A 5,133-nucleotide genomic window follows, 5' to 3' on the forward strand; every position below is an offset into this window, starting at 1 on the left:
TCCTGCTCTGAACCATGGTCGCCCTCAACTTAAAGGTGTGACTAAGGCTGCTGTGTCCCTGGGGGTACGGCATCTGCTCCTTCAGCAGTGACCAGATGGAGGCACGGGAGTGAGGCCCACATAAGCACCATTTATAGCTGCATGAACTCGCACTGGACATTTAACCTTTATTATTATTTTTAATACATTTTTATTGATTTCAGAGAGGAAGGGAGAGGGAGAGAGAGATGGAGACATCAGTGATGAGCGAGAATCATTGTTCTGCTGCCTCCTGCACGCCTCCTACTGGGGATCGAGCCCGCAACCTGGGGATGGGCCCTTGACCAGAAGCAAACCCGGGACCCTTCAGTCTGCAGGACGCCCCTCTATCTGCTGAGCCAAACCGGCTAGGGCTGGACATTCAACCTTCCGAGCCTCAGTTTCCCTTTCTGAAAAGGGAGAGGGTGTTGACCCTGGCTGTCCTGCCTGCCTCGGGTTTACTAGAACGAGCGATGAGTGTCCAAATGAAAGGGTTTTGTGAACTGTCTGCCTCTGCTCCAAACTAGGCCACAGTTACCAGCTGGCCTGCTGACCCCGCACGACTGGTGCTTTTAGGAGTTTGCTCCTGAGGGGTAAGGGCGGGGGCAGGATACACTCTTCTGAGATTTTAAAAGCCACCTTCCAAAGAGACTGGTTATAAACTCAACAAAGAGGCCTCAATCCAGGTTAATCTATTTGATCTGTTCGTCCCATGATTCTGGCAGGTTGCTTAATGTCTCCAGACCTCAGTTTCCCCGCAGGGGAAATAAACGGGTTGGGTGGGCGAGCTACTGCGTGGCTCTGACTTTCTATGCTTCCGGAAAGACACTAGAGTTTGAGAGGCACAAGCCCTGGTAACTACAGTCACACCACAGTCTGCTTGAGCACAACGGAGCTATCCCAGCAAGCACTGAGCTCCGCCCTTTGCACGCTTCGACCCCTACATCCCCACAGCAACCTACTGCAGAGATGAAGAAAGAGACCCCCAGAGAAGTTAACTTTCCCAAGGCCACACCTAGTAAGTGACTGGGCAGGACTTGAACTTGAGCCCACTTGCCCCAACACCGACGTTTCTTCCCCTGTGGCCTAGTAACACAGGGTTTTTCCAAATTTGCAGTGAAACATTTCCCTGTTGTTTTGTAGGAAAACCAGAGACATTTTAAAAAAACCCCTTCGACGGTCACGACTGAAGTCACTTCACAGGGTGGATGGTTCATCCGCCCATCAAACAACACCGCGTGGAGAAACCCGCACCCACAGTTCAGACCTTCGGGATGGAGGAGGAGGGGGCTTGGGGAGGAGGGACCGCCCACTGGCACCTGCCGGGTCTGGGGAAGATGGAAGAGGTTGAAGAAGAAAGCTCAGGGAAGGGCTTTCTTCCCCCCTCAAGTTCGAAAGCAGGCCGAGAGAGAGATCAAAAACCACGAAAGGTCCCTCATGTCAACCTCTCCCTGTTTTAATTAAGCAGAGAGTGCACACACCCACCCCCTCTTCCTCAAAAATGCTTTGCACTCAGCAAGAGCTGCTGCACAGCACGTTGCAGTTAAGCCTTCAAAGAACCGGCAGCCTCAGGAAATGCCAGCAGCCCACAGGTGCGGAGGCGCCGGCCCTCCCCTCCCCGGCACCCAGGCAGAACAGGCACCAGAGGGAAGCTGCTAGAACATTCCCTGGGCCCTCCTCCGGGGGCCGTGACCCACAGATGACCCGCAGCAGCGTGCCTGCGACTGCCGCCGACCCTCCGTCGGGAACGCGTTTGCCTGGAGGCCCGGCGACACCCGCCGCATCCACGCGGCGAAAGCTCCCATCAGACCTCACAGAACCCGCTCACCGTGCGCCTTGCAGTGCGCTCCTCTTTCCCACTCCTGTTTTGATGCTGGCTGCAGCCTCCTCTGGTGTGTTCGCCGCTGAGTGACAGCTTTCGGGCCTCGCCGTGAAAACCCAGCCTGGCCCGGCCCCCTCTCATCTCTGCTCCCGGGGTCCCGGGCGCCAGCAAAAACTCCTGGTGGTCCCCGAGGGTCTCCGGTTCCTGCACACACGCCGCCAGGGTTGGCCCAGGTCTCTGCCCGCGGCCTTGTCCCACAACTCTGACTCCTCTGGAGTCTTCCCTGCGTTTCTGACTTGTGCCACCTGCGCCTCTTCTCCGCTGAGCACACCAGGCGTGGCCCTCTTATGGGAGCCAGGTGTGAGCCCTCTGGGGCCTGTTCCCCCTGCATGGCCAGGGTCCCCCAAGCCACACTCTCTCCATTCCTGAACGGGAGAGAGCAGGCAGAGAGGGTGGGCAGGAGGAGGCAGCTTCGGGGCCTCCTCGGGGTCCAAGTCCTAAGGCGTCACCTTCCGTGTGAAGGGCCTTTCATGCTTCGTAGAGAGAAAACAATGGTTTTCAAACCCAACTCGGCTGCAGCTGCCTCCGCCTCCAGGTGGGGGTGTTATTTGTCCTGGAGGTGAGATGATGAAGAAAACACTTAGAAATGCCTGATGCACCTGCTTGGACCGAAAAAACAACAACAAAAAAACCCCACAAAAGACACAAAAAAACCAAGACCCCGTGGGCTTAAGCCAGACAGGCAGGAACGAGGCGGAGGCTTAGGAAATGGGGCGACGTGAGAGGGAGGAGAGGGATGCCCCGTTTTGAGAGCAGGGATGCCTGACCCTGCATCTATAGCGTCGCCCCCCACCCCACCACAACCCTGACCTTTAGTAGCCGGTGTCAGCGGTCCTCCAGGGCACAGAAGGAAGAAGGAAGAAAGGGTTCCCGCTGTCACATGGGGGATTATCACCAGGCCTGTCCCATCGGGTTCTACGAGGACCCACTGGGTTAATACAACCGAAGCACTTAGAACATGGCCGGGCACAGAAGAGGGGCTCCATTCCTTTATTTAACCACCCCAACCACTCTTCACTGTGAATAGGATCCCCATTTTACAGGTGAGAAAACTGGAGCTTAAAGGGCTCCAGGAGAACCACGTAAGGAGAATTAGTCTCAGAGAATCGGCTCAGTCAGGAGCACCTCACCCGTGAAAGGCTCTGGGCTGGGGGTTCCCAGGCGACTCAAGGCCGCCCGCCCGCCCGGCCCTGAAGAGGCCGATGACTCTAGGTGGGCTGATGAATGGACGCTCCGAGGTAAGCTTTGTCCATGCCAAAGGCAGAGAGAACCGGGTGGGCAAGGTGGGAAAGGGAGGGGTCAGGCTGGTCAGGGAAAGCTTTGCTGGAGGGCCCGGGCCTCCAACGTCCTAATCAGGGTGATTAGGTGGAGAGAAAACCGTCAGCAGCTCAGAGACAGGGTGATGCTTTATTTCTACTTGCATCCTCCACACTCCCGCCCTGCGCTAGCTGGTACTGATTACAGAAAAGAAAAATTGCTCCGGGCCAGAGCGGTCAAGGGACTCATTTATCAAGGGCCTCCTATGTAGACTTTTGATCTCCCAACGAGGTTGCACAGCCCGTCCCACTCTGCTAGGGTGCAAAGAGCTGTCCACCCCTCCATGACCAGCAGGAAAGGTGGCCCCCAGCCTTGGTGACACAGGGGAATCCCCTGGGGGGTGTCCCACCTCGCCCCAACCATGTCCGAATCCCTGGGTGCAGCTCTCGGCCCCAGTACCAACCAGGGCTGCTGTGCGGTGGGCACCAAAGGCAAGCTCGAAGCTCTGTTTTTTCTCAAAAAATAAATAAAAAAAAATAAAAGGCAGTGGCCACAGCCTCTCTCCAGGCCAGGAACAGAAAGCAGAAGAGAACTGGCTTCTCCTTGTGATCTTGGTCCAAACCTCTCTTTCTCTCACGGAGGGATTCTCCCAGCAACCTCCAAGCAACCAGCCAAGAGACGCTGCCCTGGATCCTCCGTCCCCAGCTACAGAACAAAGAACTCTTTGAGGTTTAATAAGAGGCTGCTCAGCTCTCTGGCCTTGGGCTACTGCGATCCAGAGTGAGAGTCCGCGCTGCCCCATCTGGAAGGAGCTTGGGAGCAGGGCTGAGGGCTGAAGGCCCCCAAAGGCCGCTCTCTGCTCCCTCCTGCCCACACCCTGTTCCGACCCCCGAGAGAGGGCTGGGCAGTGCGAGGAGCCTGCACTGTGTTCGGATCCGGGCCAGGGAACCTCAGCCCCCCATCCGCACCCCCCTTCACTGGAGGGAAACCCTCCGCAGTTTGACGCGTTAGTGGAAACCATTCTGCTAGCAATGCCGAGGTCTCCCAAGCCTCTTGTTCCCAAACTTGGTTCCTTGGGGATGCTCTTTCAAGCAGACAGAAACTTAGCCTGTCTGCTGGTCCTGAACCCACTTGTTTTGGGAGGAGGGGGGCATGGTTGGGAGGATAGACGGTGAACTTGAACTTGGGTCATGGGAATGAAGTGAAGGGTGAAGAGTGGCATTTCGCTTCATTCACCTTTTTCACTCTCTCCAGCCTCAATGGCCGAAAATGTTGAGTGTCAGCCAAGAAAAAGTTGATTGTCCTGACCAGTTTGGCTCAGTGGATAGAGCGTCGGCCTGCGGACTGAAGGGTCCCAGGGTTGATTCTGGTCAAGGACATGTACCTGGGTTGCGGGCACATCCCCAGTAGAGGGTGTGCAGGAGGCAGCTGATCGATGTTTCTCTCTCATTGATGTTTCTAACTCTCTATCCCTCTCCCTTCCTCTCTGTAAAAATCTAAGAAAAAAAAGAAAGTTGAGCCCCATGAGCCTTCGTTTGGGACACTGCCAATCTCGGCCCCCGCTCACTGTGCAGTTAGAATGGCCGCTCATAACGGGATCCTCTGCCTTAGCCTTTGGGCACGTGCTGGTCTCTTCAGCATCAACCTCCCCAACCCGCCATCTCCCACTTCACTTGCTCTTTCAGAATCCTCAGCTCCTGCTCATGCGCCAGTCCTCCCACTGGAGAGGGTCTGTCTGATCATGCCCCCTGCCCGGATGTGCCCGTGGAAATGTCTGCTCCTCCCGCCCACATGCCGGCAGCCGGGGAGAGAGCCCCTCCCAGCGCCGTGCGGCTGTCGGGTGAAAGCGAAGTTGTATGTGTACATGTAGGCCGGGCACATAGTGCTCGAAGCATGCTCTTCTCCTTCTCCCACTCCTGCTCCCCTTCTCTAGAGCTCATGGTGGCCGTGGGCCTGGGAGCCTGGCGCTGTGTGGT

Source organism: Myotis davidii, unplaced genomic scaffold (assembly GCF_000327345.1).
Source record: "Myotis davidii unplaced genomic scaffold, ASM32734v1 scaffold69, whole genome shotgun sequence".
NCBI classification, from domain to species: Eukaryota; Metazoa; Chordata; class Mammalia; order Chiroptera; family Vespertilionidae; genus Myotis; species Myotis davidii.